Source organism: Mesocricetus auratus, unplaced genomic scaffold (assembly GCF_017639785.1).
Source record: "Mesocricetus auratus isolate SY011 unplaced genomic scaffold, BCM_Maur_2.0 Super-Scaffold_4256, whole genome shotgun sequence".
In the NCBI taxonomy this organism is placed as follows: domain Eukaryota; kingdom Metazoa; phylum Chordata; class Mammalia; order Rodentia; family Cricetidae; genus Mesocricetus; species Mesocricetus auratus.
The window spans coordinates 2,829,002-2,855,316 of record NW_024429182.1 but is presented as its reverse complement, the minus strand read 5'-3'; the positions used below and the strand labels follow the sequence as shown (position 1 = coordinate 2,855,316).

The window sequence follows — 26,315 nt, the reverse complement described above, 5'->3', positions numbered from 1 at the left end:
AGACGACTTGTTGGGATCTAGGACAACGGGAAGAGAGACAAGCCTCTGGGCGTGTCTGTAAGGGAGCTCTAGACCATGCTAACTCGGATGGGAAAGGCCTGCCCTCAACGGAGGCATAAACATTTATTCATCCCATGGGCTGCCTACAAAGCTAGCTGAGTTCCAGCATTCATTCGACTTGCGGCTCCTGACTACGGTTGCAGCGTGGCCAGTTGCCTCCCCGCTCATGCCGCCATGATGGGCTGTGCCCTTAAACTATGAGTCAAGAGAAACCCTTCCTCCCATGAGTCACTATCGTCGGGTATTTTATCACAGCAATGAGAAGAGGTGAGTGATGGTCAGCTTAACTGTGTGAACCTACCACAGTTGAGACTTTTCCCCCCAGACAGTTGCGATCAGAAGAAAAGGGTGCAGAGACGCCGTTTCTGACCTTGAAGTGAGAGAAAGGAGGTTCCAAAGAGAAGAAAAAAAGTATGGGTGGCTTCTAAATGTCCATGGCCTCTGCTCTTCTGGGCACCTGTCATAGCATAGTCCGACTAACATGCATCTTTCAAACAATCGTATTCCCCCTTGGGTCTTCCTGATGGAACACAGCTCTCCTGCTGACATCATACTGAGATACATATAACGGACCTCTAACATACCGACCAGCTAGTCAGTTCTTAACTGGTTAAAACAGTAAAGCTGTTATATAGCAGCAGCAGGAAACTCATACAGCAGCTATGTGCCACTACATAATGGGGTGATCAGGCAATAAAGCCTGGCTGGTTGGAGAATCAACACTAGAGTGGGTCCTAAAGCTACGTGGGTGGCTTTCCTCCTTAGGCACAAACACAAAGCCAGGCTTCTGTGGCCAATCAGCCTTGCCCTAGGGTTCCTATACTGTGATGGAAAATCTCAACTCTCAGCTTCATGCGATCAAGATACACTCAGAGGCATAAAGCACACAGTAGGTGTGTTAGCGATGGCTTCTCGGAGATACCGACCGTAAGACAAAAGCCTCACTTTGAATGTGGACAGTTTCAGTTGGCCTGAATGAGATTTCACGACAGTCCCCACCACCCGAATACTAGGTTCCCAGTTGGTGACCCTGTCTGGAGGGGCTGAAGAGATCTGGCCTTAGATGAGGGGCGGTGGTGGCGCACACCTTTCATCCCAGCACTCCGGAGGCAGAGGCAGGCGGATCTCTTGAGTTTGAGGCCAGCCTGGTCTACAGAGTGAGCTGCCTGGTAGCCGAGACTACACAGGGAAACCCTGCCTTGAAAAAAAAACCGTTAAAAAATAGGTGTGGCCTTATTGGAGGAACTTACTATGGCTTCTCTCTGTGCCGGGCCAAGATGTTCACTGAAGGGAGTCATCACTCTCACCCATCTGTACATTCTGGAGACTGGAGACTTCATCATCTGTCTGAAGCCTGAAGTGGAGTCCCTGATCCCAGGGATCCCTGACAACACCTCACCATCCGGGCAGCACACTCACCTGCCGTCCACCCCACCCCCCAACGCCTCACATGTAGCTCCCGACGTTACACTCAAGGCAATGCTGACAGTAGAACAGCACACGCCCACCTCGGAGCTACGGAAACGGAGACTAACTTTGGTGCGAGGTCACAGTGAAGACACGATCCCACATTCTCACTCTGCTGGGTGAGATGGCCGTCTAGCACGGAGGCAAATCCACCTCTCAGAAGCTGCTGGAAGGGCTACAATCAGGACACCAGTGTATACGACGTCCTTTCTCTGTTGACCTCTAGTTCCTCTCAAAGTGCAGGTGAAAGCTTTTGGTATAAACAAGCTTGTCTCTAGTTCAGAAATATTTACTGAGGGACCATTAGACAGGTGCCATTCATATAAACAGACCAGAACCTTCGTGCCTTCGTTCTTCACTAAGGATACTGGGTGCCTGTGCACAGACATAGACAGACAGACAGACAGACAGACAGACAGACACACACACACACACACACACACACGCATGCATGTGCACAAAAAGGGGGAGGGATAGAGAGACAGGGAAAGGGACAAGATGAGGGAGAGGGATGGAGAGAGAGAACTGTCTACAGGCTTATGCTCTGAGCATTTCTTCCCCAGAGCTCTGCTTTTGGGTTCACTGAGACTCGAGGAGGCTGCAGCACACGCTCCAACTGCCCCGCATGCTGCCCCGCCTTTGCTGCCACGATGCAATGGGATCTCTCTGAAAGTATGAGCCAAAAAAACCTTTAATCCTAAAAAGTTTCTGCCAGGTACGATCTCAGTCATCTCTCCCTCAATCAATCAATCTCTGTCTCTGTCTCTCTGTCTGTCTTTCTCTGTCTCTCTGTCTTTCTCTGTCTCTCTGTCTCTCTCTCTCTCTTTCTCTCTCACTCTCCACTCAGTAAAAGTAAAAAGGAATACAGACTGTCTCTGGCTGGACAGAACATCCACTGTGTGTCTGGAGCCCAGAAAACTGGAGAGGAAGCTGCCAATGTTTAGGACCACAGTAGATTATAAATCAACAAGGACTTCACGGTGATGTGCAGGACTATTAGAACTTTATTTTCTGTTTTAAAAAAAATACCCACATGTACACTTAAGATTCACTGAACGAGAACACAGAAACTTTCTGGCAGGGAGGTAACACATTTAACAGTTGAGCTGAAGGCTGATTGTTACAGCAGGTGTGAGCTCAGGCAAGGGCAGGGGGACCCTTGGGAAGGTACCCACCAAGCCCAGGAGGTGCGCGCTGACTCCTTCAAGGGTCAGCAAGGTCTAACTGGCAGCCTACATTTCCAGCCCCAGGATGTTCACCAGCTCTGTGACATGAAGTAAGTCAAACTCCACGAGCATCAGCTTATTCGCGCCTTGAATGACCCTATGGCTGCATACTTAGCCGAGTCGCAGGCACCTCTACGACGTCTGTTTTAAGGTTATACACATCTGCTACACCTTGTCATTTAAGGCGTGGAGGTAAGCCTTTCTCCGTTGACTTGAACTCTTGCTGTGGCTCCAGATTATGTGAGTGGCAGAGAGCATCTTTCTAATGTGCACGGTAGGTAAGTGCAGGGAGAGCTCTGGCTGCTACGCTGACTGGATAATGCTTTACTTCGTCTGCCTTTGATACCTGTTTCCTTTCTCCTTCCCAGGTCCCAGGCCTTTCTTTCCCATCTCATCTGAAAACATCTGCCAGCCTTTTCCCAACTCACCTGCTTAGTGAAGAAAAATAATCCGCTGTAATACACCCATAAATTTAAATTCCAACTACGGGATAAAAGCTAATGCCCTGTGACAGGGTTTACTCCGCATTTCCACATCTACATCGAGGCCCCTGGCACTCAAGCTTTACTGAAAGCTAATTCTACGGGGCTGTGAGTCAACCAAGCTTCCTCCGAAAACAGGACTGTGCTAGGAAACTGCCCTCACAAAAGGGGCCTGTCTGCAGTGGATGAAGAGATGTGTTATTACTAAGATCAAACTGGTGGCCTCGAGGGCAGGGGACAAGAAGAGAGGAGAGGTGTGACCATTCCAGTCCTTCTAGAATGACCTGCTCACTTCTCTCTAGCAGAGATCATTCCCACCTGTGTGAGTTTCAGGGAAAGAGGAGGAATCCCCTTGAGGTCATACAATCCCAACCGGGGTGGCTAGACTCCAGATTGTACTAAAATAAACAGGTTAAAAAAATAAACATACTCCATACTGTTCGGAAATAACGGGAGCAAAAAGTGCAGCTACTCCAACCCTCCCTCCCGTTGAGTATACACTATGGAGTAAAGGGCTGGCAGGCCTCCAGAAACTTGTCTCAAAAGAATGTTGGGTGATCTAAGGATGAGCATTTTGGTGCCTTGACTTCTCTTTAAATATACCCCATTTGAGCAACTTAATTAATTATAAACATCAAAGCATTGTGTTGAAAATTTCACAGCCTAAGTAGAACTAAGTTCCCTGCCATTTTTTTCAAACCCTTTGTGATACTTAAGTGATTCTTAACATTAAAAGAAAGAAAGAAAGAAAATCCCAGTATTCCACGATAGATAATAAAGGATTGTCTACTTTTGTAAAAACAAAAAAAGTCTCCAAAACAAAAAGCCATTACAGGGCAATTAAAGAGCACATTCAGCATAGCTATGGAGAAAGGGAGAACTGCAAATTACTTTTACAGCTTGTTCTGGAGCTTCCTGAAGTGGGACATATTAATCATTAACCTTCCTCAAAGGTGTTAAAAAGGGATGGGAGTGGCACTCTGTGGTGTGACCTCCAAGCCCAGGGCTACAAAGCCTCAAGTGTTCTCAGGGTCCCTTTTCAATGCTGGCAGCAGGGAAGGCCCAGCTCCCATGAGCTCCCTAGGGAACATGTCAGGAAGCCCCAGTATGCTGCTGGGGAACCCTGCATGGGAGCCACAGGCTCCCCTGACCTTTAATTAAGATTTGCTAGTTCCAGCCAAAGACTAAGCTGTGCTAAGTTCATGTCTGAATCAAGATTCTAGCCACCTTCAGATCAGATCTTCCTTATTATTTACAAAACGTTGTGTGTGTATCTGTTATATACCCAATCCTTGGGTACCCTTGAGGAGGAACGCATGTGTGGGGGCCAGACAGCAACACCGGGGGGCTTCTCCAACTGCTAAAGAGCTCTCTCAATAAACCTGGCTAGCCTGTGACTTTGGGGATCCACCTGTGCCTGGGCTAGGGTTACTGACACAGGCTGTGGCACCCAGCTTTTACAACAGTGCTGGGGGATCTGAACGCAGGCTCTCAGGCTTCAGTAAAGCAGCAAGAAAGCATTTTACCAACTGAGTCACCTTCCCACCCCAGCGTGATGATTTTTAATTGAGTCAACAATGAACCTTTTGAGCACACAGGGAGGTTATGCCAGCACGCCGGAAAAGAAAGATTCCCCACCTAAGGTGCTCCCCAAGACTAATTCCCAACAGCCTAGAACAGACCTTCCTCCGTGCAGGCACTCCAAGTAAATGCTGCACCAACTTGGTCAAGGTCCCCGCCCAGACGCTGGGCCCTTGGCTTGAAGTGGCCCCCGGATCACTATCCTCTTCTAAGACCACGCCTTTAGACAGGAGCTCCCCAGAGCCAAAGCCCGCCCAATCCCCTTGTTGCCTGTCTCCATGGGCCATACCTCATCCAATGCTGCCACTCACCCGTTGCTCCCCATCCTCTTCCCAGGACATCCTTTCCACCCAGAGTCACCTCACTCCACTGCCCGTTTTCTTTTAACGAGAACATTTGATTTTTCTTCCATTTTCCCCAACGTAAATTATGCATAAAGGGCCAATATTACAAAAAAAAAAAAAAAAGACGAGGATCGGGGTTTTTTTCCCCACAGACCACAGCCAGCGTGGTTTGGAGGAAGGAACCTGCCATTCACCATAACTGACATTCCTTCCCCTGGACGCCAGGGACAGAAGTTCCATATCAATGTGGCTGGGGGTGTGGCTCCTCCAGCTATTCCCTCAGCTCTTGGGACAGAGGAACCCCCTAGGTCCCTACTTGTGGGGAGAAGGAAGACTACTTCCCACTGTGGCTCACAGAGCTGGAGGGCAGACAATCTAACTGAAGTGTCTCCTCACTTCTCCGGGGAAGTGCTAACAGCCAGCTTGTCTTTTGGTCTCCCTTAGGAAAGGATGGGAACCCATTCAGTGCCTAGATGGTTCAGATCAAACCTACTCTTATCTGGACTGCTTCTCAGAGACCCACTAAAATGAAGACGCGGGCTCCAGCAGGCCTGGGCACCAGAACCTGCCTAAACTGTAGCAAGAGCACCTCTCCTGGAGCCTCCGTATTAAAAAAAAAATGATATTGGGCTAAGAGCTACGACTTCATTTAATCCGGGTAAGGAAAATACAAAGCAACAACAACAACAACTCCTTGTAGACATAAACCTGCTGTTGTGTAACAGCTTCCTTCTAGATCGAAACATTCCCATCCTTCAGAGGCGCTCCTTAAACAGGAAGGTAAACAACTCAAAACAAAAACAGCTCCAGGACGTTCCTGAAACTGACCAGACTCACTAGGCCACGCCCCCCAACCCTGCCAGAGCAAGCAAGGATGGGTTAAGTGAGCCTCCAGAAAGGGCACTCTCCAATCTGTTGAGCTGCCTGAAGGCTGTGGAGCATGCTGCAGCATCCCAGGTTTGTTTATAGCTGTCACCCATGCTGGGGTGAGCTTTGGTGACACAGCTGTCTTGGGGCCATTTCTGCCCCTGTCAGTAAGCCCTAACCCATATTTACTGTTAATCCAGCCCCACCCCAAACTCAACAGCTCACCAAGTTGAACTTCGGTGGTATCGGTACTTTGGTCTGTCTTGGGATCCCCATCTAGGGTGTAGACATTTGTGCAGTGTCTCCCCAGGAATGGTTTCTCACAACACCTGCTAATTCCATCACATCCCTGGAATACTTGGCAGTCCCAGGTAATGCTTGCATACAGCCTCTTCATACCCTGCTACTGTAAATACCATATAATATAAACTGTAGTACACACAGTATTAGTCACATCTCTGCTGCTGTGATAAAACACCATGACCAGGACAACCTAGAAAAGAGAGAGTTTAATTGCCCTTATGGTTCCACAGGGTTAACAGAGGGTCAAAGCCTGTCACACAAGGGAAGCATGGTACCAAGCAGCAGATGCGACAATGGGCAGGAAGCTGAGAGTTTATATCTTCAAAGCAGGAGGTAATGAGAGTATGTTGAGAGTATACTAGATGTGGGGTGGGACTATAAGCATCTAAAGCCTACCCCCAGTTGCATACTTCAGTCCCAAAGCTTCCCAAACAGTGCCACCAACTGTGGACCTAATGTTCGAATATCTGAGCCATGGGGGGGGATTCTCATTCAAACACAAATATAAAATTATATACCTGGCGGCCTCTGCCTGGAACCCAGGGATAGACCAAGAGCCTGGACCGCAAACTGGGTGGACAGCTGGGACATTCAATACTTAAACTTATCAGTTCTCAGCAAGCAAACAGTAACAGAAAGATTTCCCAAAGGGGGTCAGCCAAGGCCAGTCAAAGAGAAAATGAATGTCATTACAGTGGCCACTGCAACTTGCCTCCCAACAGCCTGAGGATCTCCAAGCTGTTAAGTATCTCTTCCTGGCCTGTCAGTTTCTTTACGAAAGAAATAAATCTTAAAGGGTGTTTATCCTATCTCTCTGTAACCCTAAGTCAAATGATCGTGACAATATTTGACTGACTGTCCAAATGCATACTTGGAATGCTGCACCAAGAGCTCTGACACCCCTGAACCCAAGACACACACCACCACCTATCTTCAGCACACGGGAGAACCTGCTTGTGGCAACCTCACACTGCAGAGGGGCGTGTCCAACATTACTCACCTCAGCAACCGCCCTCACCCCAAAAGTGACAGCCATCCATCCCACCTGTTAGAGACTCAACTGAAGTGTTGAGTCACTCGTGAAGCCATGACGTCTAATGTGATAGTACTCAGAGGCTAAGCCTCTTAAAGGAAGTTGGGTTTGGATAAGGTCATGAAGATGCCCCCCCCCCCGAGTATGATTAGTGACCTTGTAAGAGACAACAGGCACCCCTTCTCTGTCTTTCCCTCATCCTATAACAAAAGGGATGTCACATGAGCATCCCACAAAATGGCAGCCTCCTACAAGCCAAGGGTTATTTGCTCTTCTAACACGTTGACCTTAGCCTTCAGAACCCAGAAACATATTTCATTCTTTGAAACCCACCCACCCCAGTCTACGTACTGTTCAGACAGCTTGAGCAGGCCAAGGAAATAGCCCATCTCTGACACCAAGGAGGATCCAAGGATGGACGGGAGCAAAGGAAGTTGTGGTGTGACCTTTCCTTGTTTTTGTTAGGAGCTCAAGCTGGATGTGAGCACAGGCACCCCCTAGTGCTGATCAAGCATAACTCTCACAATGCCCTCAGCCTAAGGTAGACACCTGGAGGCTCTGCTCACAACAGGAAGGGCCACCATTCCCTTTCAGAGGACCAAGTCTGTTTGAGTAGAACCACTTTCTCACTTCCCTGGGGTCAAGGCATTTGCCAGGGACCACAGAACAAACCGGCACTCTGAGTACTTTCCCATCCAGGCCACCAAAGAAAGTTGCTAATACCTTCGCATGTACCAAGGGAGAATCATGTATGTACCTTGTATTTATAAAGGTAACCAAGACAGAATGAAATCACTGGGAAGACAAGTCCAGGACACAGGTGACATGAGACAAAGAAGACCCCCAAAAATGAATTTTAGAAGCAGGCAACTGATGATTCCCCTGGTGGGGGAGGGGGGGATGCACATTCAAGGGAGCCGATGTTGATAATGCAAGGGCCAACGTATCTCTGGGAGCACCCCCTGTCCTACACCCTTTTCCCAAAATAAGCACAACCCTGGCTCCTACCTATCCTCAGCCTTCCCAGAGCACTCTGGGTACATCTTGCTATTTTCTGTCTTCTCGCTAAACAGGAAACTCTTAACTTCAAATAAGCAACTTTGTTTCAACACTACAAAAACAATGACCTCACTAAAGAGAGCCTCAGAGCACCTAGGCCCAGGCATTGGGATAAGAATGTAAGAGTGGTTTTATCGCCCACAAAACTCCATGATGTTTATAACAGGCAGCGTATGATTAAAAAATATGAAAACATAAAAAGACACATTGGAAAGTTTCCCTCTCAGCCTGCCCCCACGAAATGCCAAGTTTCCCTTCAAATCTGTCATTACTATCTGTCCTTGTGTCTTAATTATCCATATAACTTTTTGGTGTGTACACAAGCCTCCATATTGTAAGTTTCTCTTCCCTTGGAAATGCTTAGTTATTCTGGAGATCTTTACACAGAGATCCGGCATACATCTGAAAGCTCTGTAGTATTCCACTCTGTTGCTGGGCCATAAACCATTTAGCCACGGTCTATGAATGGACATACGGATCTTTCTACAAGATTTTACAGGCCAGGAAACCAAGGCTCAAGGAGATCACGTGACTCGCCTGAGGTCAGAAGTCATACTGTCTAACTGTGGCTGAGGAAGGGCTAGAGCTGAAGCTGGTCTGTTTCCAGTCTGAGCTCTTAAGCAATCTGCCGTATTTACTGTCTGGCACAGGCATTCAAGTAAATACTCTAACTGATTAATAAACCAACAAAGCAGTGGTGAGACAAACAGGTCAAAATAAATAAGGCAAAGAGGCTGCCTCTTCCCTCCTTCCATCGTTCTCTGCTGCAATTCTGTTTCTCTTGAGGGATCCAGACACTCATCCTGTATATCCTATCAAAGTAGCAACACAGAGACATCAACATCTGACAAAGCCCACCCATCCTCGTGAATCATTTACTCCAGCAAGCCCTGGCTACAGGAAATTTCAGAATAGATGCAGACTAGGAATTTGCTGGCCCAGAGCCCCACAGCTCTGACAAGGTCAGGAGGGAAGGAGGGAGAGGGGCTCCTCTGGGAACACAGCACCTGTGCTACCTCCCAGACGTCACAGCACCACATCTGAGAGACCTGCTGATTATAGAGGGCCAGCTTTTATACTCTTCACTCCAGGGCTCACAGCACTGGCTCCCCCACAAGCAGCAGACATCCTGAGAACCTTCAGTTCCTCCCAAGCCTGCAGGAGAGCCGACACTGGAGCCTTGTTTCTATACGCTGTGTTTTACATTAGGCTCAGTCTTCCGATAAATTTAACACCGGAATTATATACAAAATGAAGTGCATGCAAGCCCAGGGACTCCTTCACCGGCTCTTCTGGGAGCAGCTGCTGCTGCTGGAACAGGGCTGCATCTGACAACAGGAAAGCCTCGTCTTTCAGTGTGGAGGGGCCCTAGGGAAGGCGCCAGCAAGGTAACCTCCCTGTGACCTCAAGAGCGATCAGAAAGATTTACTTCATCTTGTAAGTGTCAGAAGAACACAGCAAGCTCCTCCATCCACCTTCAGTCTTCAGGCCACCGCATGCCTGCCCTCCCAAGTGCCAAGCTAAAAATTGATGGAGAGCAGGGCAAGCTTATTTACACTGACGCTACACACCATCCAAGTCCACATTCTCTATGGGTTCTGTGAACATCTCTCTGTGGACAGAACCATTTCAGGTACACAGAGAATTTCTGGAGAGAGGAATAGATGGACAAGCCTAACTAACACCTGTCTTCCCTCTGCTGTGATTGATCATAAGGGATATTTATTTAACAAGGGCTCACAATTACGACTTAATTGGTTGTAATCTGCTCAATGAAGGAATAATGTCCTCTGCAATTATTCTAATCTGGTCCATTTAATCTAAAAATCTATGGTACATTACAGATTTTTTTTCCTGAGGCAGAATATTTGAATCTCTTTCTCCACATTTGCGTTTCAACTATTGACATATAAAACAAATGGCCACTTCTTTTAAAGGCCGAGATTTTAAAAAATCTATAATTTTTACCCATGCTGAATGTTAGCACTTATTAGCTGCAAAACCAGCATTTGCAATTCCCCTGCCATGAGGCCCCCCACAGCTTCTGTGTTTGCTTTTCTGTTCCCTCCACTGGGTTCAGACTGAAATATACAGAACGGAAATTTCATTATTTCATTTTATTTGACTTGTGCATGTGTGTCGGTATATATGCCAGTGGTATACGGACACGTAGAGACCAAAGAATGTCAGCGTCCTGCTCCATTGCTCTGCTTTCTTCCCATAAGGCTGGATTTCTCTCTGAACCTGGAATTAGGCTGGCATCCATCAGACCCAGCAAGCCTCCTATTATCCCTGCTAGCTTCCAGTGGTGAGGCTAAAGGTGTATGGCCATGCTTGGATTTTTATGTGGATGCTGGGGATTTGAACTGAGGTCTTAACACTTGCACAGCAAGCATGCTCACCTACTGATCTCTTTCCCCAGCCCCTACAGCAGGCTAAAAGCAAGCATGTTATCATCATGTCCAGCTATTTTAAAAAAACAGCAAGGAAAATGCATCTACAGAGATTACCCGAAGGAAGGAGAAAGGGAGGGAGGGAAGGAAAGAGGGAGGTCCATCTGCATTTGTGGGTTTACATTGGAAATATTAATGTTTATAGTCCCTCCTACCATATCATGTTGACAAATTTTGTTCTAGACACTGCAAAACTTTGCATCTCTTGAGTTTCAGAGAATCAAAATGCAGATCATGACAGAACCATTTCTCAATGTTTTTGTTTTATAATTATTACAATTCAATTCTAGTGGGGTTTTTCTGGATATATATCAGTGGTGAAAATCTTCTTAAAGTAAATCACTATAAAACCCCTTTTTTTATACCATGCTGGTAGTGCCCTGTCTAAAGGTCTTTGGGGAAAATAAATAATGGGAATTTTGTTATTGATCTCATGCAGAGGCAGAGGGTCTAATGAGTTATTGTTATTTTACCCAGAGCAAATATTATGTGGTCCAAAATAATAACATTCAATTAAAGAAAGCCCGCCTGATAGGACAGCAGATAAGAACGTAGTGTAACAATGAATTTCTTTCAGGAGTTTCTAAATACTAATTTAGCCTGTCATACATTTAGAATGAAATTCTTTGCAAAATGTAGTTTCCCATGCCACCATAATAATTAAAGTGATTATTTATCTTGTGATAGACAAGTATCATCTCCGACAAAAGGAGATTGCCGTTCTTCATTAAAAGATAATTTATACTTTAGATTCATTTTTTAAGTGTAGCAATAACAACAGAAGCCTTAAGCTGATAGCCGAGTCTCCCGGGATTTGCCAAACTACTCGAAGAGTTCACTCTGAGCAAAACTATGAAAGCAATTTTGAATGTGTTGCACAATAGAGCCCTGTTCAATGGCTCTCGATGCAGCAGTTGGGGGTCTCTGGATCATAAGGTCACTACATGGTCTGCACAGTTTAGCTGGGTCCAGGAAACAAAGCACTTCAGAGTGTGTGTGTTTTGGGGGGGGAGAGATATAAGCAAGCAGGTGTCCCTGCTGTTTCCCTGGGGTGTCATATAAAACATGGGAAGGCTCTGCCTGCTAGTGTTCTGTTTCTGGCCCATCAGGCCACCAAGAAAATCTAAGTGACTTTTGAATTTAAGGAAGCAGCTGGTATACTCTTAAGTCTTCTGAACAAAGCCCTCACTGTTCCTCCCCGCACTGACCTCATGTGCTTGCCTCTTACTCCTCCTATTGTGGTGACCGGGCTGCCCCACTTCTCCGTGCCCTCACCACATTCAGTGGCTCCTCTTCCCTCTTCCCAGAGTGCCCAGCCCTCTTGACACACAGAGAAAGCAAAGGCAGAAGAAAGCCTTGGCAACAATGTGTATTTTCCTTATCAAGCACCATCACAAAGCCACACCCACAAAGAGGCGGGGTTTTTTCTTGTGATGATTTCTCCCATCCAGGCACCTAGCCACGCCCGACCCTGCTTAGCTTCCCCAGGTGCCTTCAGGGTGGTATGGCCGAAGATAGATCCTGGGGGTTCTCTAGCCAATATAGACCAAATGCAAGCTGCAGGTTCAATGAGAGACCCTGTCTCAAAAAAAAAAAAAGAAGAAATGAAGAAATGATAGAGGAAGATAACCAGAACTTGATCTACACACACACACACACACACACACAAGCAAGTACACCTGTGACGACGACACACGCGAGCCTGTGCACACACTGGAACACACACATACATGCACACACCAAATGAAGCCTTTAGACTTCCAGGCCACCTCGTGTAACACAGGTAGAGCACAAAAAGAAGCCCTTGCATAGGTGGCAGGTCACTAGAAAGGGGTGAGTGTCTACAGATTCTCACTGTGCCTGCTCCCCTCTCCACTCTGCACCTTCACACATTACAGGTTTCAAAGCCCTTGCCCTGAACTACATGCATGCAGAAGGGTGGAGACACAGCCTTGGTGCTCCACATGTGGGAGACACACACTTAAGAACACGCAGAGCCAAGAGAACGAGCAGAGGCGTATCAGAAGTGTGCAGGGCTGGCTCAGCTCGCGTCAGGGATGGCAAAGGGAGCTTTTATTTGGGCTCAAACCCACGTGGAGGCACGATGCAGGTGTCCCAGTCAACCGATAGTGAAGTTGAGGTTCCAGGAGGTTCTAGTGACCTAGCGAAGATGGTTGGAGCTACGATTTAGGACCAAGCCAAATCTCCTACCCTCAGCCCATGTGCTGAGTCTTAACAGACTGATGAAAACAGCCTTCTACCCTCACAGACAAAACCCTGCTCGAGGCATACCCATGCTTCAGAATTTCACAACTGGGGAGATCTCTAAAATGTGTGGCTTTGCAAAAAAACCGATACTCTCATGTCTTGGAGTGACCACGGTCTTTGCCAGAAGAATCCAAAAACACTTGTGAAACCATCAGCAGGGGTAAGAAAACCGATGCACACCTTTCCAAGAACCTGTCACCAAGAAGTTCACAGTCCCCAGCCTTCCTCCAACTATCCTGTGAGCGTTTCAAATTGCCTGGAAGAGACCAGAGAAACACAGGGACCCCGGAGAACCAAAAATCTGTCAAAACAAATCTGAGCCGTGTAATTTCAGTGTTTCGTGGTGATGGGGAAACACAGGCCCATGCAAGCCTCCAGCTGAGGGTCCCTGCAGGACATTCTGGGCCGCATCTGCATCTTCAGCCGATCCAAGCGGCGGCTCAATGGGTATTAATACTCGACGCCACATGACGCAGATGAGTTCGGGAGTGGAATTAGAATGTGTTGGCGGAGGTTCCACGTTGGCACTGAACAGAGAGGTTCATCAGGAACAGGTACCATCTGGAATTGATGGGATAGTCAAATTGGATGTGTCTCTCTACGCATGGAACTATTTGCCATGTTCTCTGTGATTACTAAAGTACAGGTGTGAAATGTTGCTGTTGTTAGGGTAGGATTAGGCGGCACCGGCTGGGTGAGTACTATGCTCCTTCTAGAGACCATACAGAAATATCATTAGATCCATACAGAAGACTCTTCAACACCAAGAACACAAGGAGAGTCTCTCTAGCCAGCCATTCTTACCGGAAGTCAGGACAGAAGAGCCAAGGGTTCACAACATCAGTTGAAACACACAATTCCCAAGCAAAGTTAGTAATCTGGAGAACAGGGAGGAGGCTCTGTCAGCCAAGTAAAAGCTGAACAAGTATGAGGACCTGAGTTCAGTTCCCAGCACGCCCACTGGCAAGCTAAGCAGAGCATTGTCCATGTGCACAGCCAGCCCTGGGGAGATGGAAGTTCTCTAGAGTTCACTGGCCAGCAGGGGTACCCAAATCAGTGAGTTCCAGATTCAATTAAGGAGAAAACATGAAGCTGACCTCCAGCCTCCACAGCACACACAAGCTTGTGCCTGGGCATATCACACATTCATGAAGACTACCACAGAAACACACACACACACACACACACACACACACACACACACACGCCCTTCATCTTGAAAAATGGTTATTTTCAAAAGAGAATTTTTAAAAAGTTGTCAGTCACAGGACAGCTGTGTTTACACACAAAATGAAGTGGAAAACTCGTGCAATTACCCAGATGATTTTCATCAAAACATCCTTGTAACTGAAATATCCAGAACCTCAATGATATATCGTACAGAAGATTCTTACATGTGGGGCTTGAATTTCCAGATAATTGCTCCATCTCTCAGGTCTTGTTGAGGCCTGAGCCCCAGCCTGTGCATTGGCAATGGGAAGCCAATCATTTGCAGATGCTCATAGGTAGGGATGCAAATGTCTATGGTGACAGGCGGACGCAGATGTTGCCCAACAGAGTCCAGACTTGGGGGTTTAAGTTTTAGAAGCTTAATTTGAAAATATAAACTGTACACAGATCATTCCTTCCCAAGTCAAACCCCTATAAAAAGTCAATTAAGCGAGTAATGTCAATTGCCTCAAACTAATCAAATCAAGTAAAATGTTTCGCTAATGGTGCCCTGATTTAATTTTGGAATACAGCGTCTGAAAACAGGGTTTTTTATAATTAAGAATGAACCCCTTTGAAAAAAAAAACAACGGAATCTTGAATTTGCTGGCAAATGTATGGCACTAGAAGAAACCATCCTGAGTGAGATAACCCAGTCACAAAAAGGCAAACGTGACATGGTATGTACTCACTCATATATGGATTTTAGGCATGGATCAGGGGAGTGCAAGTCTACAATATCACTGCCAGAGAGTCTGGGAAATGGGGAGGACCCTAAGAAAGCTATGCATGGTACCCCAGAAAAGGGGAATGAGGCAAGATCTCCCGAGCACATTGGAATCATGGGGGAAGGAGAGAGGGAGCAGGCAGAGGGAGAAAAGGGGGAGAAGAGGAGAGGAGGGGAGGACATGGGGGAGCAGGAAGGTTGAGTCAGGAGAAGAATAGAGGAGAGCAGGATGAGAGATACCATAATAGAGGGAATCATTATAGGTTTGAGGAGAGATCTGGCACTAGTGAGATGTCCAGAGATCTACAAGGATGACACCAACTGGCAAAATAAGCAATAGTGGAGAGACTACCTTAAATGCCCCTCTCTGTTAATGAGTTCGACTACTTCCTTATATGCCATCCTAGAGCCTTCATCCAGTGATTGATGGAAGCAGAGGCAGATACCCACAGTGAAACACTGAACTGAACCCCTGGAGACCAGTGACAGGGAGGGTGGACTGATGAGCAAAGGGGTCAAGACTGGGCTTGTTTAAGCCACAGAAACTAAACTGCTGACCTGAACAAGGGGAAGCTCTTGGACCCCAGACTGATGGCTGAGAGGTCGGCATGGGACTGATCCAGACTGCCTAAATATGGGTGTCAGTGAGGAGGCCTAGTCAATCTACAGGGCCTTCGGTAGTATTTCGGTATTTATCCCTAGCATACTAATGGGCTTTGGGTGCCCATCCCACAATGAAGGATGCTCTCTCAGCCTGGACTCTTGGGGGAGGGCCAAGGTCCTGCCCTGAATGAAATGACAGACTCTGGAGATCCACCATGGAGGACCTTGGGTGGGGGCTGGGGGAGTTGGTGGGGGACAAGGGAGGGGGGAGGGAGAGGGAACTGGGATTGACATGTGAAGCAACCTTGTTTATAATTTAAATTTTAAAAATCTAAAAAAAATAAAAACATTTAAAAAAAGAATGAACTCCTTTGAAAACTGCCTTCTACTTGCTTCAGAAACCACATTTGCTTAAAAGGTTTCCCTTGTTTTTATCGTGTATCGTTGCATTTTTTTATTATTATTATCAGCGTGTCTCCAGTGGTACAAGGGACAACTCTGTGAGGCTGGTTCTCTTTTCCCACCATGTGGCTTCTAGGGATCAAACTCAGGTCACCAGGCTTTCAGCAAGCCCCACTATGCCATTCCAGAAGCCCTACTATACACAGGCTATGATCCATCAATTCACGTCAACATAGTAGAATATTTGCTTCAGCCAAACAGATGAACTTACTCATCTAATATTTTCTTAGGTCAACTAGGAAAACTACCCTCCCCAAAAACTTCTTTTCACCTTCATTCTGTAATGGTTTATTTTACCCACCCCAAAATAAACATTGCCCCATCCTCTCTTATGCAGCATTTAAAAGTCTTGCTGAGCACCACGCTTCCCACACGTTGGACTTGGCGGACTCTGGAATATATTCTCCAGTGACAGAATCTGTTCAAACGCTCAACACAAAGGAGAAGCACAGAATGCCATTAACGCAAATCCAGCCCCAAAGTATAAATTCATTTTAATTAAAGATATTTGATAAGCGCCCATGCTGAAAGAAATGGGTGGGGGAGGGCAGGAAAAGACCTATCTTTTGCAGAGAAATTAAAACCCACATGAAGAATTCAACGACCCAGGCAGGTTTCTGCAAAGCCATCTATGCATGGTGGCTAAAATGTGGTCAGAATGCTTGCCTGGAATGATACAGGAGTATGCACAATACTTGAGCCAAAAATAAATAAATAAAAACCAGCAGAGCAAGTGCAAAATGTATGTCATTAAGGACCAAAAAAAATCAGAAAGGAAGACACAACTAGGGACTGGGACATGCAACAATATGCAGCCTAGGCTGCACATCTAGAATAATGTGGAAATTTAAAAAATAATTAACCCGTGAGCCCCCAGGGAAGATAATTCCAACATGCAGCCCATCCCCCAGAATAATGGTGACAGGGCCCTGTGAGATCAGCCATCACGGGACAGACCCTCTTCTAGGAATTTCTTGCCAATCTCCTAGCATGCACCCAGAGGTCCAGAAGACACGCATCCGACACGCATCCTGAAGATGAGTCCAGGAATCTCTGTTGGATAAGCTAGGTCCAGAAACAGGCAGAGAGCCTTATGAGTGGAGTCCCGAAGCTGCCCCTGCACGGGATGAGGAACAAATAGCGAAATCTGAAAGACCCACACAGCAAGTCTAGGTTAACCCCGACAGTTGGCTTTAAGACCCTATATAGGGCCAGGCGGTGGTGGTGCATGCCTTTAATCCCAGCACTCGGGAGGCAGAGGCAGGCGGATCTCTGTGAGTTCGAGGCTGGGCTGGACTGACAGCCTCCAAAACAATACAGAGAAACCCTGTCTCGTAAAAACCAAAAAAAAAAAAAAAAAAAAAAGACCCTATATAGGAATCCTCCAGAGGGCCACTGTCACCAAAAACAAACCTGAAACAAAGCAGCATGATAGAACCCATGGGAACAACAAATGGGAGACAGAGACAACTGGTCAACCCACAAGGTTCTAAAACAACTAAGTGAGACAAAGAAGAAGTGGAAATCACAAGAAGGTTTAACAAGGCCTGAGCTGTTGCTACGACTCAGCAAGCACTTGCCAACAAAGCTGATGACCTGGGTCCCTCAGACAGAAGAAATAAATTATTCCTGAAACTTGTTCTCTGCCCACCACACACATTCATAGACACATGCATGCATGCATGCACGCACACACACACACACACACACACACACGCACGCACGCACGCGCGCACACACACACACAGACAAATTGTAATTTTTAATTTATAAAGCAATGTTTGCTTTTTTTAACACAGGGTTTCTCTGTGGCTTTGGAGCCTTTCCCATATAGACTAGACTGGCCTCGAACTCACAGAGATCTGCCCGGTTCTGCCTCTCAAGTGCTGGGATTAAAGGCGTACGCCACCACTACCAGGCTATAAAATTATATTTTTAAAACACTAGGGAAATTTAAAACTTAAATTTCAATACATGGGGGTTTGATGGAACACAGAAGGCTAAAGTTAGTAACCAGGAAGTTAGACTTGAACCCTCAAACAAAAGACGTTATCAGAGAAATGAAGACTGGGAAACGCAAGCCTGAATTGACAGGACAGGAAGAGCAAGCAGTTCGTAAGGAAGACAGCTGGGAGAATGGAAAGCATTAGGAGGGAAATTAAGCAGAAAATCTGCAAGTGAAATGAAGACGTACTCACTTTTGGGAAAAAACATTATATAATGCCAAATGGGAGACACTAAGCACAAAGCTGGGGGGGGGCGTGAGGGGATGGCTCAGTGAGTGAAGGGTGTGACTTGAATGCATGAGGGCCTGGGTTCAAATCCCCCAAACCCATGTTAAAAGCCAGCTACAGTAGCAAACATGGATGCAGGAAGCTCTCAAGCCAGCCAGCCTGCAGTACATAGTAATGGCAAAGAGACTCTGTCTCAAACACGGTGTAAGGCAAGGCCTGAGACCTGTGGTTCTCCTCTGACTGCCTCACATAAGCTGCGGCACAGGCTCACCCACACCCACACGCATACTCCACAGCAAAACAGAGCTATGTTTGAGTATCAGTGAAACAAAAACAAAATAGAAAATGTTACTGCATCAGAGGACAAGAAGAATTAAGATGGCAGCTTAAGGAAACAGGACTCAGACTGAGAGCCGACTCTTGTAAGAATATCGAGAGAGAATTTTACAGGGACATGAAGTCCACTCTTTACTCGTCAACTTGAACTGCTGGAGGACTCTTCTGAAGCTCTGAAAGTTGTGTCTAGACCCTTGGGATTGCGACGCATCCTCACCCCTTCCATCTGGAACTCTCCAATCTGACCAAAGTGTGGATCTGGAGGTTCACAGGGGCAAGACACCGGCTTCAGCCTTCCTCCCACACATCCCAGCCTTGCACTGTTTGGGAGCCTGCGCGAGAACCTACTGTGGGAAAACGCATAGCACAAAAGGTACTTACCGGCCCCACCCACCCAAATTCTGAGAGAAAATAACTACCAAACCTGAATCCTCTACCCAAAGAAACGAATATCCAAGAGCCAAGAGCAAATCACGACATTTGCCAGCCACCGAGGACAGTTGAACGTACCTGAAAATAACTTTTTGTAAAAAGCACCAAGAATCATAACTCGTTTTCTGAAACGGGTAAAAGAAGTGTAAAGGCGTCTCACGCAGCAGGGAAGAAACAGCAGACACAAAGATGTTTGACATCATACGGCAAAGTAAAACACAAGGTCTACACCCAGGAACGGGGAAATCCAGAACACGGCAACACCAAATGCTGGGGGAGATGCGGAGCCACAGGTGAGCTCGCTCACGATGAGCAAGCAGAGCTGCATCATCAACAGCCCGCTTGGGACATAGTCACGCTAAGCACTGGCTTAAAAGTACTGCCAGGCACTGCTGGTTAGATTGTCCGTTGGTGTCATCCTTATCAGCCTCTGGACATCTCACTGTTGTCAGACCACTCTTCAAACTTATAATGACTGCATCTATTATGGTATGTCTCATCCTTCTCTCCTCTATTCTTCCCCTGACTCAACCTTCCTGCTCCCCTATGTCCTCCTCCCCCCTCCTCTTCACCCCATCTATTTTTCCTAGCTTCCTCTTCCCTCCCCCCCCCTGTGCTCCCAATCCCCTCAGGAGATTCTATCCGTTCCCCTTCTCTGGGGTACCATGCATACGTATCTCTCTTAGGGTCCTCCCTGTTTCCCAGACTCTCTGGCTGTGGGATTGTAGGCTGGCGTCACCCCGTTTCATGCCTAAAATCCATATATGAATGAGTACATGCCATACTTGTCTTTTTGTGACTGGGTTACCTCACTCAGGATGGTTTATTCTAGTGCGAGGGCAGGGGGAGGAGGGAAGGGAGAGGGATCTGGGATTGACATATGAAGCAAGTTTGTTTCTAATTTAAATTAAAAAAAGAGTCACTAGGGAGTCCCCCAAAAAAAAGTACTGCCAAGAAGTCACACACCCAAGTTGTCACCCAAGTGAAACATTTAGGTCTGAAGCATAAAAGTTACAGGGTACCAATGGCTTTCTGATCGGATTTAAGTCCTTCTCCACGGGAGAAAAACTCATGCCCAATTTTGTCAATCTAGACAAGAGGTCATAGTGAGTGCTCATGGGTCCCAGTGCTGAACTTAGTACAGTTACACTGCTAAGCAGACACAGAGTCAAACTGCCCTCTTAAGTCTGTCTTCGCATCCCCAGATTAGTGCAGCTCCCAGGCCTCATACGAGAAGTTTCTTTTTGGGCAGTTAATGAAGCAACGGTCAAAGTGCAGAGAATGTGTGTCAGTGAAGTACCAGGACAGTAACAGGATGTCTGGATCATGCACTCTCCCCAAGGCTCAGGGACCATCATGGAAGGGGGTGGAGAGATCATTAGAGCCACAGTTTGAGGAGAATCAGTGTCTCCCGGAAGGACAAGTATCACTGCACTCATGAAACAAGATCAGCTGCGACTGCCTACACAAGATCAAGCCAGCCCACATTCTAGCATGAAGGGGATGAACTCAGGGGTGTGTCGTCCCCCTACCGCACCCCCCATCCGCTGTCTGAGGAGCTCTGGATAGTTGGTGATTTCTAAGGGAGGAGGAGTCAATTCTCTTTAAGACTTATTTGCTTTTATTTTACGTGTATGAGCATTTTGCCTGTGTGTATGTTTGTGCACAGTGTGCATGAAGGTGTCCTTCAAGGTCAGGTGTGGACCCTGGTAGCTCAACCTTACTCCAGTGGATGTAACCCTAACCCATGACTATAAGGCAGCACAAGTTGGAGTGTGTAATTTAAAAAAAAAAAAGAGGATATGACACTAGGAGAACGTCAGGGGGAAGAGGGTAGACCTCAGAAGATTTAGAGGGAGCAACAAGGGCAAATAATATCAAAATACATTTTATGAAAATTTTCAGTTAATCGAAACATTGTATAAAAGTCATGCCTGGCCCCAAATCCTGAGCAAAATTCTTTTTATCTTTATTTATAATTTTCCATCACTGAAAGCAGCTAAAACTTGAGGTAAGACATTTCTCAGCAGAGGGGGTGGACAGACCTTCACGGTGCTTACAGAGCAACACAATTACTCAGCAGTTGAAAGTGAACCACCAAAGCCAAAAGACATAACGCTAAGTGAAAGAAACCAGTCTGTAAGACAGCGCGATTCCAGCCAAACTATGAAGACAGAAACAGGCTCCCAATGGGAAGGGCAAGGGAGGGATTTTTAGAGCTGTGACACTATCTTGTGATGGGGGGTGGGGCACACTCATGATGTGCATGCTGCAATCCCAGCACCTCTGAAACTAAGTTGGGAAGATGCAAGACCACCAAGTTCAAGTCCAGCCTAAGCAGCGCAGGGAGAACCTGTTTCAAAGCAAGAGGTTTTGCAAAAAGATAAAAACTACATGCATTTGTCAAACCCAGGGAGTTTCATGACATAAATGAAAACTGTACACTTTAAGGGTAATAATGTATTCATATTGTAACATTGTAAGGCCTTGATTTTTAACAAATGTATCACACTAAAGTAAAATGTTAATGGTGGAATAGATTTGGGAACTCAGAGCTCTCTTCTCAAGTTTTCTGTGGATCTAAACTACTTACTGAAAACAGAGCCTAGGAAGAAGGAAAAGGTGGAGGTTGCAGGTCCTAAGAATTCACACTTGGCAAAATAACTATTGTAAGGTGTGTGCCAACAGAAACTCCATCCCTGGGGGGTTAATATAATAGAAAACTGAAGGATGTGGCCAGGACTTAGAAGTCAAAAACAAACAAACAAACAAAATTAACTTTGAAGGATTTAAAAAAGGAAGGTGGAAAATGTATATCCACTTGTATGTAACTGCATTTTTTTCCTCAACAGGCCATAAATACTTCATGACCCAGTCAGTATTCCATCTACAGGCAGAATATACACACTCGTATTCACAGGTGGGTTGAGAATAGTTAACATGACTAAAACACAAAGAAATAAATGTCCTTATCATTTATGGAAAATCTTCTTGGTAACAAATAAAATAGAGAGGCTGGGCAAACACTAGCCCCACAACATCAGAACTCTAGAGAGAACGAGATGTTTGCATTAACGGAAAGGGCATGTGGCGGTGAGTATGCCCAAAGGGAAACCTTGCAAATAAAAACAGCTTTTGGCCGGGCGGTGGTGGCGCACGCCTTTAATCCCAGCACTCGGGAGGCAGAGGCAGGCAGATCTCTGTGAGTTCAAGGCCAGGCTGGACCGATACAGAGAAATCCTGTCTCGTAAAACCAAAAAAGCAAACAAACAAACAAAAAACAGCTTTTGCTCTCAACCCAACCATCTCAGCAAAAGGCACCGTGGGGCACCCAGTTGAATGGACATAAGCACACCAATACCTCCAAATCCTCCATGACTCCTGTCACCCAAAGTCCACCATTGCGCCCTGGGGTACCTTACCTCTAGAGGCTTCTCATCCCTGACCCTGGGCTCAGCACAGGCTGCTCAGCTCTCTTCTGCTTCTGCTCTTGCCTCTCCCAAACCCTCCAGTTTCTTGGAGAGCTTCTCATCACAATTGGACCTTCATGATCTTATGGCTCTCTGGCCATCCTCCTTCTCAACCAGCCCATTCATATTTCCTTAAACCACGAGAACCTTTTCCACTTCTGAGCATGGGCCCTGGATATCTTCCAGATTTCAAAAGTTCTTGGCCATGTGACTCTCCTTAAAACACTACCCACTGAGGCTGGAGAGATGGCTCAGAGGTTTAGCACACCTGCAGTTCCTCCAAAGGACCAAGTTTTGGGTTCCAGAACCCCCACTCACACGGAGAGCAGTTCACGACTATCTGCAGCTCCAACCCCAGGGGATCCAACACCTCCTCAGGTACCTGCACTCATATACAAATACCCACAGGCAGACACACACACACACACACACACACACACACACGCACAAGAACATGCAAAGACACACACTTAAAATAAAAACAAATCTAAAAAACAAAAGTAGTCATCCTGTTGACCTACCCTGACCCTCTCTTCTCTGTCCTCATTTTATGATGTGAGTCCCCTAATCAGAATGTCGGCCCTGCATGTCCCTCCCTGTATCCCCAACATGTCTGCCTGGGAAAGGACTCTTCATCAATTATTTAGTGACACTTGAGGGAAAATTCAATTGTTCCTACGGCGATACCTTTTTAAAATGATAAGAAGAAAATGGTTCCATCTGGTCACTATGGGTGGTAGACACTGAGATCCTCTCAACCTGCACTTCTGACAGAAGACTCTGAGTCCTGGGCCCTGGGAAGGCCACTGTGTGTTCCACAGGCTGAGTCCCTCCAAATCTGTGGTCCTGCACTTCTGCCAGAAAGAGACATGGGGGGGATGGAGAGGGGGAGGGGAGGAAGGGGGAGGGGGAGGGGAGGAAAGGGGGAGGGGGAGGGGAGGAGAGAGCCCCAGAGCTGGAGTCCAGGAGTCTTCTCAAGCCAGGCACATCACCAATGCCTCCAGACTCAAGCTTTGCCTTAAACACCCAGACTTTCCCCAAGCTTGTGGGACAAAACACAGCTACCCCTTCCCCTGGAGCCTTGTGGGTAACAAGCACTGCTCTTGAGAGGTCAGGTGACCAGCCTCAAGACAACCTTCAACCCTTCCACGATTAGACAGGACAATCACTCACACCCCACCTGCTGCGCTTTAACCAAACGTTTCCAGGCTCTGGTTTCCGAAAGGCTAGGATTCAGCGTTCTGGGCCATCTGGGATCCATTCCCTCACAGGACCGACAGAATGTCAAAACCTCTGTTTTATCCAGTGTTTTTCTCCAGGGTATCTCCTTCAAGGGCCCACAAATCTATGAAGCCCTCAGGCAGACAGGAAAGCAGCTCCTGTTGAGGGTTAAAGGGTCTGTGTAAACTAATGTGATGCTCTCTGAAGAGAAGCGAGTGAAGTCTGTAGCGCACCAGCCCTCCCTCGCGCAGTTTCCCACATGGGTGCAGTTGGTCTTTCTCAAATGTGACAATGACGACAGTTGCTGCCACGGTGCATTCCGAGGTTTAGCTCTAGGATCCATCTGCAGGCCTGCTCCATCCAGGCCACCACAGCTCCCCTCACCCAGACTGTTGCCACTAGCCCTAGATGACTTCCCTGACTCATCTCATCCTGGCCCGTCTCCTGCTCCCTCCCGACATGCACTCTTCCCACCCTGACCAAACCAGCTCCCTGTCAGCAGCCCCCTTAGAGACACCTACTTCTTTTGCGCTGGGAAGGGGGGACAGGGACACACATTGTATATTTGAGACTCTCTGTGCCTTAACCCTCCCCCCTCCACTGGAAGAGCATAAACTCCAGGCATTAAGGGGTGCCTGGCATTGTAACCATCATATTACCATGTACCTAGTAATGTGTGAGAGCCTGTGAGATTCTGGAGTACTTAGGCCCATTTGCACCCAAAGAGATGCAGATAACCACTGGGAGGTGTCACTCTATGGACTCTGAAATGGCATGTCCAACACAAAGAGCAGATACAGAAGCTACTGGTCAAAAGGTCATCTTCTCTGCCGACCTCTGGACCTCTTAGAGCTTCTAAAGCCAAGTTCCCAGTGAGATGTAGTCACAAGTTCTTGCAATACCAAGCACCAAGGATGCTCAGACAAGGGGACTACCTTAGCCCGAGAGCTGAGATCTACAACACCTGGTGACCCAGCCACAACAAAAAAAAGAAATAAGCAACAAATAAATTCTCCATTGCCGGAGACACCTCCTAACAGACACCCTTCCCGCTTGGCAGTATCACAGCGCACATGCGTCCTGGTTCACCTAGGTGCTGGGCATCCAATAAAACATGGCACTGAATAATCACTCGGGAGTTTGTTTTCATCCACCTGGCTCCCATTCACTGTATTTATTCTTTCATTTATTCACTCACTGATTAAATAGCAGCGCCCGTGTTGTGGCTTTCTTCAATTAGGGACAGAGCAAAGAACAAAACAGATGAGGTCCTTGCTTTGAAATAACAACACTCTAGTTTAAGGCACACGAGCAAATAAACAGAAAAAACAGTCATCAGACGGGCCGGTTCTGTGAACACCATGATATGGGGACTGTGGTAATGAATATCTGAGAGGTAACCAAAAAAATGAGAAAATGAAGCAGAAGAGAGCACCTCTAGGCTCAAGAGCAAGCAGGCCCACTTCCAAATCGTGAACCCAGAATGTCCTGGGGACAAGTAGCTATTCCCCCTCCAGAGACACTCACACGCAATGTCTCCAATTCCAACAACTCCGAATTCAGAGTTGGGAAGAGATGGCTATGGAGGATTTCAAGGCTAAGGACAGTGAGTCTCATAGTCCTAATTTGGTGCCCAGGCCTGATTTTCTAATATCCATGTTGCCTCTACAAGCCGGAGGTCTCTACTGAAACCTGATGGTGGTCTGGCTTCATCTGTCTCTTTCCAGGGTAGAGATCATGGCCAACACAAAGCTAACCAGCACTGGCTTATTTCACCATGAACCTATGAGCTCTGCCAACAGGGGTAGGTACCCTGAATGACCAGGTTTTTTGTTTGTTTGTTTGTTTTTGCCACTCTGAATCTCAGCTTAAAGTCACCTCCTCAGTGAGGCTCTTCTTGGCTTCCCTGTGTAACAGGGTGCCCTCTGCCCTCCAGTGACCACCGCTTGAGTCTGTTTTTAGTAAGGGTACTGGCTGCCATCAGCACCTTCTTGCTTGAATCATGCTGTAGCTCACTACCGAACCATCAGTGGCATCTCTCTCGTCCATTGTGTCCCCAGGACCATGCACACGATGTCTAGCTTCCAAAGCGTCACAAAACCCACTGACAACTGAACTCCCAAGAACCTTGAAAACTCACTGAGGAGCACGTGGCGGGTCAGAACCGGAAGAGTTCCCCAGGAAAACCACTGACGGCAGCATAGTCTCTTTCAACCCAGCCCAGGGGCCTGGGCAATACCAGGGAATGGAGCATCACACGTCTACTCATGGGACAGTGGAAAGCATGAACTGTCCCCATGTTACCAGGCTTGGAACACTGAAGTAGCCCACATTGCTCACCTTGCCAGAGAGGCTAGCAAAGGAAAGGGACTAATTTATTGGGACCTTTAGAGACTTTAACTCGGGGGCTGGAGAGATGGCTCAGCCAGTAAAGGCTAGGCTCACAACCAAAAATATAAGAGAGACTTTAACTCGGGA

General features: G+C 47.0%; 1 protein-coding gene and 1 long non-coding RNA gene across 4 annotated transcripts in view; one reads left to right on the top strand and one right to left on the bottom strand.

The window, feature by feature from the left end:
* Positions 1-26,315, bottom strand: part of Gfra1 (GDNF family receptor alpha 1) — a 259,679-nt gene that overhangs the window by 175,702 nt on the left and 57,662 nt on the right. The gene's annotated exons all lie outside the window — the stretch shown is intronic.
* LOC121139143 lies at positions 1,644-3,641 on the top strand. Its single transcript, XR_005875996.1, has 3 exons — positions 1,644-1,770; positions 2,772-3,031; positions 3,122-3,641. It is a non-coding gene; the product is annotated as an uncharacterized LOC121139143 (long non-coding RNA).